Consider the following 14,941-nt stretch of genomic DNA (forward strand, 5'->3'; position numbering starts at 1 on the left):
GAGAACACAATGGCTCAGTGGGAGGGATTCCCCTGTCAACACTGTCTATACCTATGGTTGCAGGAAACAATTATCACCATCTATAGCCTGCCTTAATTAATACATCCACTGATATGACCGCTTAAGTTATAAGAAAATCTTTATTTTTCCCTGTAAAAAAAAAAAGGGTTATTACAATGAACTCCTTAGTGCTCAAGACACCTTTCTTAGGGACAGATTTCATTTGACATAGGTTATATGTTCTTTTTCTAACAGTGACAAAATAGTTCCCATCAAATGTGATCATCTTCATTCTATAGAAGCTTCCCATATCATGAAAGAAGAAATGAGGTGGCAATGTGATTTGAAATTTGTCATTGATGCCAAGCTGTGTTATGGCGGATTACCAGTGCGTTTGTAATTTCATGAATTGCTTCATCTCACACTTAAGATATAACCCATTGTCTCCAGTACAGGGTCAGGCTTGCAGATTGGACTCCTAGGATGTCTTACACTTGCCACTACATCATACACTCAGTTTGAAGTCATATCTTACAAGGTCTCATTTCTGCCACTGATTTCACACTTACGGGAAGTTCTTTGGCGTGTTCTTGTATTTTGATTTCTGCATGCTGGCAATGCACATTGCCCAGGAATACTAAACCAATGCTTAGTGTTTTGAGTTTATGTAAGAACACCTTGTGCCATTTAAAATATGCAGAACAGATGTTACCAAGAGTTTCAGCACAATAAATATATTAACAACACGCAGGATAAAATGTTCCCTTTTCCAGCTCCTGAGGCTTTTATGAATTTTTTCCACTGCTGTCATGGCAGAGCTCGAGGATTACTATCTAGCCGTTATGTGGATAGGCACAAGCAAAACAATCCTGCATTAGGAATGTGTGCCTGATGGAAAAAAACAACCAGAAGCATAAGCAAGCCTGGTAGTTTACAGAATGTAAAGGATCAGTCTGCCAAATATTGACATTTTGGTTATGATGTTCAGTGATTTCCCAGTTTGTTTTTATTTGAAGGGGAATATGCTTGACAATCTGCTCACATACATTCCCGAATAATAATTATTCACTGTTATTTCCCAATGTGCGTTCTTTTTGGGAACTGTGTTTGCATAACAGCTTAAAACAAGCCTGTCAATAAAGTAAAGACCCAAATCCACCCTCCCCACTCTGTACTAGAATCCTCATATAAATTTTTTTTTAAAATGTCCTCACATGCACTAAGTTCTGGGAAAAATTTCCTTTCACAGTGCACCTTCCCTTGAAAAATGAACAGTCTATTTGCATTTAGTAAATCAATGCAATGTACCTGTGGGGGGTGGGGGGGGGGAATCTGCATCCCTCAATGCCCACCTCCACAACCAAGGAAGGAATCAAATATTTCCAGATTGGTCCTTTAAGGGGTCTTCTTTGCTAGGCACAAGCAGGTTTATAGTCCCTCCAGGTATTGGGAACACATAGCATGGATGAATGAATGGTCCACCTTCTCCATTCGTAGATCACTTTTCATTGATGGAAGCTATAGAACAGAATTTGTGAATGAAGGAGGGGGAGGCAGAAAGGGTGGACATAATTTGGTAATCTTGGCAAGTACCTAAGTACCGTCTTTTGTGTTGATTTAAAAAAAAGACTAAAAAAATGAATTATCTTAGACTATCTTATTCTCGCAAACTGTTAAAGAAAATTTCTAGTTTTATTGAACTAACTTTAGAGCTAAATCATTCTGATCATGTTTCATGTTTCACCCATATTTAGGGTATAGCATAAAACATATTCATAGTCCACAGCCCCCTACCCCCAAACACCCTCTTATCTCACTGAATATTGTGGTTCAGATTACCACAGTTCTGTGATTTTTTTAATTTGGTGCAGCTCTGCTCGATTCAGCCTACACAGTTAGTCATCCATTCCCAGAGATCTGTGAATAGAGCGACTACGAGTCCAATCTGCCACCAAAGCAGAGGAACTTGTAGTTCTCAATTGAACCAGGTGGGGTGATTACACCACACTTGTAATTCATTGATACTTCCTCCTACTTCGTAACTAAAGGTCTATACCTGGGTACGGACCTGTGACTTGAGAATTAGTCTACTGGAACATGTAAGCTCAAATCAAAAAATTCATAAATGCACATTTTTAAAAAACAGTCTGTTTGTATTTATTTATTTTTTAGTTTTTAATATGCCCTTAATACATCTTAAAAATGTAGTTTTGGATTGAGAGTGGCATTATGAGAATTTCTGTCAGATTCTTAGTGCCTGTGACTCCGTTGGATAGATTTCCTCTCATTTACTATGCCTGTAACACCAGGAAAGAAAAAAAAAAACAGAATGGGTTTCATTTGGACAGGTAGCCTCAAACAGCAACAAAAACCTTACTTTGTCTGAAAGAAATGTCAAAAAAGATTTACCTTGAGTTGACTTTAGTTGTTAGTTACAGTTGAGATGTGTGCTAATGACTTATGTGACTTAGGTAGTATCCAAGAATGAAAAGCACTAAGGAGAAGAGATTATGAATAAGGGAGCGAAGAATAGGAAGGTAAGGAAAAGGGAAAGGAGAGAAGAAGTTATTCCACACAAGCTAAACTGTTTATGCCTCCCTCCCGCTGCTCTGCCTCCCTCCCCTCTCTGTACAGCTTGTAGATCTGAGACTGTTCATGTCTCTTAGGACTCGGTTGCCTGAGGGTGGTCAGATCACACCAACACATCCAAATACGCTCTCAATACTATGGGCTGCCATACTTTTCCTCTCTCACGTGGCAAGGCTACCATTCAAGTCTGCCTGACTATAAATAGAGCTCACTCTATATGGCTGAGATTGAATGTCATCAGTTGTTATTATGGTAGTTTAGGTGATTGTAGTAAATTGAGAAGAGACTCTAGATTCTGCAATGGAAATATGATACATCAAGCATTATTGTCCATTTGGTATAGATCTTTGATACACGAAATACATAAATGCTGACATACATCAGTCAAATATGGAAGTGTCTATATGGCTGAATTGGTTATCTCAAGAGCTTCTGGGTTTATGGATTGGAAGTCTGTATGACAAGCCTAAGCCTACTGTTAAGATTGTGGCAGTAAAATGATCTCTATTAAAGTGGTAGTAAAGTTGTTTTTTTCACTTCGGCCATTCAAGCCACCGGAGCCCACGAATCCGGAAGAAGGACCGGGTGAAGATGTAAGCCCTGTCAGCGGTGACAACATGCCGCTGGAGGGCTTCGTTTTAGGGTAAGTTTCACACAATGTGCTAGTATGCGATGAATACTTGCATGTTATGACATTACCTTGCAGGTTTTTTTTTGTTTTGTTTAAAGGTCAAGGTTTACTACTGCTTTAACTAAGACAGTAAAAAGGGGTTAACTTTCCAGAAAAGGGGGACAAGCTTTCTAGGGCTGTCCTACTTCATGAACAAAATGTCATCTACTATTTCAAACATGTCAAGGAGAGAAGAGAAGTAGAGGAGCTATCTACCTCATATACAGTAGGACCAATTTAGACAGCAGCCGATTACCTACCTTTGGGGTGTGGGAGGAAACCAGAGCACCCAGAGGAAACCTACTCAAAAACAGGGAGAACACGTAAATGCCATGTAGTTAATGCCCTGACCAGGATACAAAACTGCTGTCCCCATTGCTGCAAGGCAGAAGTGCATGGCTGTTGTATTACTGTATGCACTATTACACAAACGTCATACTACAAGTCTGTATGCCAGAGGAACATTATATTTTACAATGGTTCTAAAGGGTTGTTTTTTTTTGTTTTTTTTAAATAATGAACACATCATATTTACCTGCTCTGTTGTCAGGGCAGGAACAATGTAATGGGCAGGCAGGCCTATGGTAGGGTCACGCAGCGACTGATGACAGCCACTACCCGCAGACCAGAGTCCCTCAGGGCGTGGAGTCTAAGCCCCAGGCTACCCTTCACCAGAGCCCCTGATGGTGGGGATGGACTTGACGCAGCCTGAGACCAGGTTGCGGCCCCCGAGTAACCCCAGCTGCGGTAACGACTGCCCCCAATGGCGTACAGCCGGTGGGAGCTAGATGGGAACACGTGTAGCGTAGTCAGACAGGCCGGGTCAATAACAACGGAGCAGACAGTACTAGACGGTAGGCAAAGAATACTCAGGTCCCGGGCCGGGTTCAGCAACGGGAGGTCAGGTAAAGGGTTAAAGCAGCAAATAGTCTTGTCGGTTACCAGGAGAGCAACGAGAACAGCACAAGAGCTTGCGACAAGGGAACATACAGGACACGAATGCAGAGAGCACTTGCAGACAGCAGGCTTAAATGTGATCAACCACACCCTTCTGAGGAGGAGCTGCAGAAGCCTGAAGGCATAAAGGTTCCCACCATGCTTTGCAGAAACCTAAGATGGATGCCAGCACATGGAGATGCACAAGCTCTGAGGAAAGGTAGGACCTTGACATCTGTGCAATGATCTTACAGAGAGCTGCCCCAATCCTCCTCTTCTCAGGTCCCCCGCTGGTGCTGCTGGCCTCTTCCCCTTGCCAAGCGCCCCCAGAGCAAGCTTCTTGCTCTGGGGGAACTCGTGCTTGCTTGCTCATGAGCGGACTCTGTGTGTCAATGAGACACACAGAGTGTGTCTCAATCTCACCCCCCACTTCCTTCTCAGTGGCTGTGATCAACAGCAGTGGGAGGCAATGGCTTCTGCTGCTGTATGTCAGTCAATGAGGAGAGAAAGACCCAGGAGAGCCGAGGCTCTCATGCACATCGCTGAAATTGAAATTGGGCCCAGGTAAGTATTAGGGGGTTGTGGGGGGAAATGCACACTGAAGGTTTTTTACCTTCATACATAGAATGCATGAACGTAAAAATCCTTCATCCTTTACATCCACTTTAATTAATAAAGCAACAGGGCAGAGGTAATTTCATACATAGGATTCATTGTTACTATAAAACAATATAATTACCATAATGTTACTAATGCAGAATTAAAGCATTTTTATTGTATATTTGGCAGTATGATTATTGTGGACAGCCAATTTTTATTATAACAGCTTGTATTAATTGGTATATTTGTAATTTTGGGCAGCTGTCTATGAAATTTAAATCCTGCTATACAATATTGATTGTATAATTTTTTTTTTTATTTCTGTATTTGCATATACATCCATATTTCTGGAGAGAATAATCTCTAATTTGTGATTTCAATGCTTTTTCCTGGAGTAACATTAACCCCAGACACAACTCAGCTGACATCTGTGGCCGCACCAGTTCTAGAGATTAGGCCCTCTTCTCTAATGGATAATATGGCCTCTGATTTGATCAAAAGACCTAATTACTGCTCTTTTTGTTCACCACAGGGATGCCAGGGAGAACACAAGGACTGCTTAATGCTGCTTAGTTTTGTTCATTGGTTCAGTAAAATCAGGGGACACCAGACTCTCCTAGCTATTTTAAAGGGGATCTATACTGTGGAGATATGGAGGATGTTTTTACTGCCCCCCCCATTCTAAAAATGCTAACTCTCTAGCTGTCATTCTAATCCAATAGCTTTATTATTTTCTAAGGCACTGATCTGGGGCAAGTGTGCAGATCAGTACTTTCACCTTAAGTCTAAATATTATGCATTTTTATTTTAATGATATGGGTAATAAAGTTTTGTATATGGCCTCATGCACATGGCCCCCCAGGACCATATGCCTGACATTTGAGCGTATCTCTCTGCCCAGGAGCCACAGGTGCTGCCTAGATCCACCCATAGAAATGGTTGTAAACTGGTGTATGCTGGTGCTTGACTAAATGCGCATGCGCACAAATGTACATCCCTGGATATAAACTGTCTGCGGCCAGTGTTGTATGTCTGTATGCAAGCATGTGTTAATGGAGATAGCAGCATATACCCATGCACAGCCATTGTTTTCGAGGGGCAGCTGTATGCAGCACCTGTGACTCCCAGGCCAGGAAATACAACTGAATGTTACATCATAAAGCCTTAAGCAGCCATGTACATAAAGGCTTAAAGAGGCTTAAAGATGCAGTTTCCTAAGTCCATATTTTTGGACTGCTTTGATATAGGTAAATTCAAGACTGTGGTAGAATCTGTGAGTTATATTCTTGTAATTTATTCTGAATTTCCAGTCAACATGTTTGGTATTGATGAGTAGGGTTGATTTAATAAAGGTAAATGTATCATTTATATTTATTACAGGTACTTTTTATGGCACCATTGATTTACCCAGCACTTTATATACTGTATATATATATATATATATATTGTACATTTGCATCAGCCCCTAACCCTCAAGGTGTGTATAATCATGGGTCCCTAAGTCACATTCCTGAATACACATACTAGGGCCAAATAACCTACCAGTATGTCTTTGGAGTGTGGAAGGAAACTGGAGAGCCCAGAGGAAAGCCACAGGGAGAACATGCAAACTCCAGGCAGGTAGTGCCATGGTTGGGATTCAAACCGATGTCCCTAATGCTGTCAGGCGAAGGTGCTAACCATTTAACCACTGTGCAGCAAAAAGGTTGTTCACTTTGTAGGGGAAGTTGCAGTTTGCTACAGAATATTCCCTAGAACTTAGTGAAAGTGGTGAAACGACAAAAACATTAAAAAGGTATTCCCAAGTGTAGCTTGGAGTAAAGTTTCAGTACCACAAGCGGTAACCCCGAGCTACACTCGGGAATACCTTGCAGCATTGCTCCGGGATCTCTTCTGCACTTACCTTGTCCTTCGCTCCTGCGATGTCCCTCCTGCAGTGTCTGTGGCAATGTCCTCTGGCCGATGCCGGCATCTGTCTTCTGGGTTCCGTTCCCTGCGACGTCAGGACATACGAGGACGGAACGGCGGGAAATTTAAAAATTTGAAAAAGTGACATTCATTAAATACACTAAAATCACATAGTAAAACATTACTGTATCAAAGCATTTCACATACATTTTGTTCTGAGTGCTTTGTCCTGTGCCCTGCCTGCATTTTTACTGTTCTTTCTGCTTGGAAACTGAGAAATGTCCATGGCGTTCAAAAAGCGCCCCTTTAGGTCAAAAGCAGTTTTAGAGCAGCTAGAGAACAGCGATAGTAAATTAGAACCACTTGCAGAATTGAGTGATAATGATTTGTGGGGAAATTCGTCATCAGACACTGAAAACGATTTTGCGACTTTGCTCAATGATGTGCGAACTTGGCGCTATATTTCAAATTTCAGTGTTTTTGGTTTGATTATGATTATAAATGTATTATTATTATATTATTTTTTATGATTATTTATTAAATTATAATTTATGATTTCGTGTTTCAAATTTTAACATACCCGGGATGTTTACTAGACTCTTGTTCAGTGAGTTATTCCTAAAAATTACAGGCTTACAATAAAAAAAATACATATTTCCATGCAAAAAAAGTACCGCTTTGAGCACAGAAATATGGACATAATCAGACCGCTAGGGAGGTTAAGCACAGCTGAAAGTCACACTACTATACAAATGAGAAGAAGAATATAGCTCCACCTGCCGGATGGATAAAAGACAACATTATTTTTATAAGCAGTATTTCCTATTTTTCTGCCTAAATGAAAAACGATTTTTTAAAATATTACATCGTGGTCAGGTTGGTTGCATGAAGTCGATCTTTATCACAGCTATATCTTAAAAATTGTGGAAGAGACATTAACTACCTCTGTATGGAAAAAAAATGGGGAGGTGGACACCTATTCCTTAACCCCCCTGACAGTATTGCTAAGTGTAGCTCGGGGTTAACTTTCAGTACCAGAAGCGGTAACCCAGAGCTACACTTGGGATTACCCTGCAGCGTTGCTAAGGGATCCCCTCCAGCACTTAACTTGTCCGGCGTTCCCGCGATGTCCCCCCTGCAGCGTCCCCGGCCGATGCTGGCATCCGTCTTCCGGGTTCTGTTCCCTGTGAGCATCGGGACGTACGGGGGACGGAATCGGCTGGATATTCAAAAATGTTAAAATGTGAAATTCACTAAATACACTAAAATCTTATAGTATTATATTACTGTATCAAAGCATTTCACATACATTTTGTCCCTAATGCTTTGTCCAGTGCCCTGCCTGCATTTTAACTGTTCTTTCTTCCTTGAAACTGAGAAAGGTCCATGGTCCAAAAAGCGTCCCTTTAGGTCAAAAGCAGTTTTAGACCAGCTAGAGAACAGCGATAGTAAATCAGAACCACTTGCAGAATTGAGTGATAATGATTCGTGGGGGAAATTCGTCATCAGACACTGAAAACGATTTTGCGACTTTGCTCAGTGATGTGCGAACTTGGTGCTATATTTCACATTTCAGTGTTTTTGGTTTGATTATATTAATGAATTAAATGTATTATTGTGCTTGCTGTTTTATGCGCTACATCTGCAATACTATCTATGCAATCTAGATTTCTTTATAAACTCTAGGTTTTGAACATGTACCATTTTTTGGAGAGGCCTCTTCTCGTGCCTCTCCCATTTTCTATAATGTTGATGTAGCAAAACTCCCCTTTAGAGTTTACATTATCATTTGCCCACAAAGGTTTGTTAATCGTTCCCTTCCAACCCCTTCCCCCATCCTTTCCTACAGGGCACCTATGTAAAGCTTATGCCTTTATCAATGCATGCCTTGCACTAGCTTCCCCTCACCCAATACAATTTATAATTGTTGGTCATTGAATCTATGTTCCGAATGTTTGTTTATCTTTGCTTAATTTTCAATAAAGCTCTTTGTAAAAGAATTAAATTTATTATTATATTATTATTTTTATGATTAATTATTATATTATAATTTATGATTTAGTGTTTCAAATTTTATCATACCCGGGATGTTTACTAGACTCTTGTTCGTACAGATTTCAGTAAGTTATTCCTAAGAATTACAGACCTATAATAAAAAACAGCATATTTCCATGCAAAAAAATGTACCGCTTTGAGCACAGAAATATTGACATAATCAGACCGCTAGGGAGGTTAAATGCCGTTTATGGCAATCCAGAAATAGGGTGGCCAGTGCACTCAATTAATGATGTGAACTAAGCAGTTATTGGAAGACTCAGTTTGCAGACATGGTATACAGAGCCAATCCAAGCAGACCAATCAATTCAATAACAGATTTAAACAGTACTACCAAGAACCCACCTCTTCTCCACACAACAGACATAATGTATTAGTTTCAGAGCACAAGGAGCAGCAGATTTCACGTGGGGGGGGTTGTTTGTGGAATATTTTTTAACCCTTTTACCACCCCTATACATCTGATCTCCATTTTGTCTCTAGAGATCTGTATACTAACGTTTCACCTCCCATATTTTGCACATCTACATATTAACCCCTTCCTCTCCCCCCTTCTACTGTATGTTACCTGTACATTAACATCTTCACCTCCTCCTCCCCTGTGTATGAGCTAAGATGCTGCTGTATCTATGGAACCATTATCAAGCTTCATATTTTAACCACCTCAATACTAGCATGTCTCTTCTTTGCCAAAAGCTCAGCCAAAAAAGAGATCAGATTGGGTGTCTACTTTTCTGACATTTTTTTAATATGTTTTATAACAGGAAGTGAACAGGTTTTTTTAAACAATTGCTTTTCCTTTATGTAGGAAAAAAAACCCTACTATTATTCAACACTACCAAAAGAAATCTCCATATGTCTCAAAAAAAGATATAATTTTCATTTAGGTACACTATTGCATGACCAAGTATTTGTCAATCACAGCAATAAAAACTGGAAAATGGCCTGGCCTGGTAGAGAAAGGGTAAAGGAAAGGATATATAAAGGTTAGTACTCATGTGGTTAATGATACAGTAAGCAATAACGAGAATATGAAGGGTAGTGATGTCAATATTATTTTGCTTTCCTATTTGTTAGACCTAATTTTCTACATTGTGCTGTGGTGTAAATGGATCCTTTTATTTCAGTGTATAGTTTGTGATCATCTAGGTACAAGACGCAGTCATATTTGCTCAGGCCCTGTTCCTTACTTTGTAGCCCCACACAATGAATGTGCTTAAAGTGACATTAAAGCTTCTTTTTTTTTAATTAAAATAACAAACATGTTATACTTACCTGCTCTGTGCAATGGTTTTGCACAGACCAGTCACGATCCTCTGCTTTTGACATCCCCTGTTGGTGCTCCTGGCCCCTCCTTTTTGGCAGGTGTCCTCATGGAAAGCCGCTTTCATTGTCGGCACCCTTACAGGATCATCCATTAACACAGAGGGGGGATACTCGGCCCCATTCCCTAGGCACAGCATTTGATTGACAGCAGTGGGAGCTATTGGCTCCCAATGCTATCAATCTGCCCAGGGAGGAGGGAGACAGAGGTGAGAGCCATTGCTCTTGTGCACATCACTGGATCGGATCAGGCTCAGGTATGTAGAATAAGGGGGAACTGAGGGGGTTTGTGCAGCACAGGTTTATCACCTTAATGCATAGAATGCATTAAGGTGTAAAACCTTAAGGCTTTTGAGCCACTTTAAATCTCCAAACCAGGATGCAAATATATGAGTCAGCCAACTCATTAAATAGAATGGGGTTGATTTACTAAAGGCAAATATACTGTGCCATTTGTAATTGCAGTTGCATTGATTTTCCCCAGAGCTTAGTGAATATGGTGAAGCTTCACTTTGGAAAAAATACTCAGGTACAAGGAAATCTAAAAAGAAAAAGCATTTTTCTTGCATATGATTGGATGATGGAAATCAGCAGAGCTTCACCACATTTGCAAATGAGTACAACAGCACTTGCAATGTGTACAGTCTATCTTCTGCATTCCCTGCATCTCACACTGCTCCTTCACACTCCTATTGCCTCAAACAGCAGATATTTTTTCCCAGACTAATTCCCGAATAAGAAAACACATACTATTAAAAAAAAATAATGGCACACATCCTGGTAGATGTTATAAAAATATTTAGAAACATTGGCACTTATTTATTAGCTTTTGTTGCCAAAATCATACATGATATTCTTCATCATACACACTGTAAAAATATCTATTTTAGAAGTAAAACTTTTTGGCAAAATAAATAAAAATAGTGTTGTGCTCCTGTGATTATTATTTATATATTACCCATATATATCTATATCTTTAAATAAATTAAAACATATATATATATATACAAATAAATGTGATTAAAAATATATATCCTTGTGTGTGTCACTATGAACACTTTCAAACTTTTTGCCAGTTTTGTTTTAGTTAAAATGATAAATACATTGTTTACTTATTTGTATACATTTTACTTTTAAATTAAACTTTTTTACAGGGTGTTTGCATTGCATTCTGGTTACGGGTGTGAGCTGGGGATGGGTAGCAAGTATAATGCTCACTTGAGTGATCAACATGGTAGGCTCAGATACCAGTCCAGTAATATTTTAACAAACAGTAGTGTGTTTGTTTGTACTATGTTCAGGTAGTATTGTATACAGGTGCTGTACAGTGCTTCAATGTGTCAACATAAATAGTGCAAAACTTCAAAATAAATAAACACTACTCTGGAATGCTTATAGTGCAGGCATCACTAAATGGCGGACCGGAGTCTGGATGCGGACCAAGTCACTGTCCCATTCGGACTCAGGTGGTCTAACCATTTTGGAGCCTTTTCTTTCCCCAGCCGTCTTGAGGTCATCCTCACAGAGCTGACAACGGGAGGCAGGAAAGTTCTGGATGGAGGGTGTAACATAAATTTACAGATTTGAGTAGCTGAAATGTGACCTGTAGCAATATGTAATTCTAAATTTAGTTCAGTCCTTATCATGAAAGAAATATTCAGTCATAGGCAGAGGCATATGGTCATCAATTAGCATCTGAAAAGGGACAGAGCTTCCTCAAGCTGGAAGTGGCACCTGGGTGCTAATAAGATTTTGTGACCTATATGTAATCAGGCTCGGATCTGTCTCCCTGACATTGGGAGCTCTAAAAGTACATTAATACATCAAAGGAGTATGTTTCATCCCTCATACAAGCTAAAATATTAGTTGCAGAGAAATGAAAATATTTCCTTCTGATGGGGTACTCTGTAGGCTACATCGGCATATAAAAACTATATTTGTGGCTGATGTAGAAGGCCAGGAAAATGCAGGAAATGGTAATGTGGCACTGGAGTGCGATAGTGGAACAGTGATTGATACTGTCGCTATCGGACTGAAGCGCTGGTGTCGGAAATTCAATCCCCGACTTGGTGATTCAAGCCGGTCTTGGTCCAATTGACTTTGGGCAGGTCAGCACCCACAACATCCTGTGGGCAGGTACAGGAACACCCCCCAGAGGCAATTGGCCCAGGACTCATGTCCATCCCACATCCATATTCCCATAAATTGAGGACTGGAGATATGGACATGGTGATTCGTATGGAGCCTGTTCGATTTAACTGACGGTTTGCTGACTCTCCCTGACTTGCTCCAGTCGCAGGCTAGATCTTGGTAAAAGTTTTATCTCTGTTTTTTATTCCCTTTTATTTTATAGTGAACAGTCCGTGTGTCTTCTTGCATTTTTTGTATTCTTTGTAACTTTATACTTTTACATATATTATGTACTGCCCACTCTCGGGATATTAAATCTTAAAATTAATACATGACTTCTGTGTACTTAAGCGGGCTCATATCTTCAGAGAGATTAGATTGGATTGTATTTTAGTGCCTTTATATGCTCGGTCAAGTTCATTGCCTGTGTGTATGCAATTGCACTGCGTGTTGGCAGATTGCGTGCAGATTGTAAAGGTAACAGATCTGCCAGACGGAGATCTGTGTGTGTGTGGTATCCCAACAGACCGTTCTGCGGATAAACTGTTGGGTGGTGGCAAGCTACCGTTTGTGGTGTGTCTGGTGTGGGGGTGTGTGGACAGTGGAAGAGTGATTAACACCGGGGTTCTGGCTTGTAGGATACCTGGAGGGATCCTAGAAGGGTGTGTGATTGCTAGGCTTCTCCTCAACCCTAGTTTGTGCATCAGATTGTATGTAAGATTTGTATCTGCCAGTGTGTGGTCGGTTGACTGGATTGGAGTGGAGTCTCCCTCTGGTATATCACGGCAGGTCTTATATACGGTTTTATATATTCAAAGTTAAGTCCCCCTCATTCCCTCTTACCCCAAGTCATGGCCGCAAGTGCGCGCCTCGGTTAGCTAGTCGCTGTGGACGTGGTGTGGGGGTGAACTCACGACAGATTGGGTGGGAGCTCCCCGAGGTTAACAAGTAAGAGATTGGTTGCTAGGATGAAGGGCAGTCCTAGCAATCAATCACTGTCAGTCAATCACTATCTGTGTAAGGTAGGACAGTGGGGGGGAGTGAAGTTAAAGGGGCTAAGGACATTAGTGTGAAGGAGGGCTGATGTGAAAAGGAGCCGATGACTGAATGTGGGGTGGGGGCTGAGGACTGAGTGTGTGGCGGCTTAGAACAGTAATTTTGGTGAGAAGCTGTAGACATCAAGTGGGGGGGGGGGGTTGAGAACAGTAATATGGGGGGACTGAGGACAGTAGTAGGGGAGGGTTGAGGACATAAAATTTAAAGTGGAGGAGCTGGGGCCTGAAATGTGAGGGGCTAGAGGCTGTAATGTGGGAGGCTGAGAGCATTAAAGTGGGCGGGGCGTGCTGAAGACAGTAATGTGGGGGTCTAAGGAATGTAGTGTGTGAAGGCTGAGGACATTAAAGTGGGGGGCTGAGAAATGTAATGTGGGGTGGCTGAGGACAGTACCATGGGGGGGGGGCTGAGGACAGTAAGGTGGGGGCTGAGGACAGTAACATGGGGGAGGCTGAGGACAGTAAAGTGGGGGGCTGAGGACAGTAATGTGGGGAGATGAAGTAAAATGTGAAAGAGTACTCTGCAGTGAAGGGGAGCGTACTATTGGCGGGGGTTGATGTCAAGGAAGTGTGAGAACACCACTGTGAAAGTGGTGGAGTTGGGTGATGTAAAGGGGGAGCTGAGGACACTCACCAAGAGGGGATCTTGCTGTGAACGGAGAGGGGACTGCGGTGTGCAGCGAGGACACTGATGTAAGAACAGACTCAGATCTCTACATGTGCATTTGGCACACACATCGTGGGTAGGTCAGTTCATTAACTTTAATGGGCTGCACTACCCGCGAGAAATACAAATTCCCCAACTCTTTATTTTCCAAATCGCACCATAGCAACACGTGGTTTGGCACACATAAAATGCACTGCAAGTGCCTACATGAGATTCGATGCATGAAAATTTTACTTCTCGGAACTCGGTGAATTTTAATTCAATACCCCTATTATAGTGTATCCATCAACTTTGCATTGGATTTTTTTATGTAATGTATAAATATCTTTGTGCTGACATCTAGTGACTCTTCAGTGGCACTATTAGAAGTTACTGTACTCTGAAGTGATACAATCCAGTATGCCTGCATATTTGGATTAGTTGGTTTAGTCCTTTGCTAGACCCATGCTTCTTCTTCATGTTCCCCCAGTTAGTCTTCAGCCTTCATAGTGGAGGCTTCAAGTTGTAGACAGTGTTTTTCCATTTACACTTTCCACTTTACCACTTTACCAGTGAACATCAAATTAAACCACACTGAGAGAGCTGAGCAGTCTGTGGAGGGTACTTATTCAGCAGGTGACCATATTGGCAGGTTGGACAGAGATCTAGGGGAGGTATGCCAATGGATAAGGCAGTCCTTGAAACAGAACAAAGACCCTAGCTGTGTCCCAATGCTAATTAGTGCTCTGATGGGGGGCACAGTCTCTGATGGGGGTGCTGCTTATGATGGAGTGCGGTTTTGAATGAGTGCAGAGCAGTTAAACACAGCACTTTAATTATGCCTTCTCTACTTTCACAGGTAACTGCATTTATCTGCTACCTCCACTCTTAACCAGACAAACGCATTGACTCCTGCTGTTCTTCTCTGGGTAACTGCATTTATCTGCTACCTCCACTCTTAACCAGACAAACGCATTGACTCCTGCTGTTCTTCTCTGGGTAACTGAATTTATCTGCTACCTCCACTCTTAA

This window comes from Staurois parvus, unplaced genomic scaffold (assembly GCF_062004578.1).
Source record: "Staurois parvus isolate SC_StPar_1 unplaced genomic scaffold, SC_StPar_1.0 ptg000548l, whole genome shotgun sequence".
NCBI lineage: Eukaryota > Metazoa > Chordata > Amphibia > Anura > Ranidae > Staurois > Staurois parvus.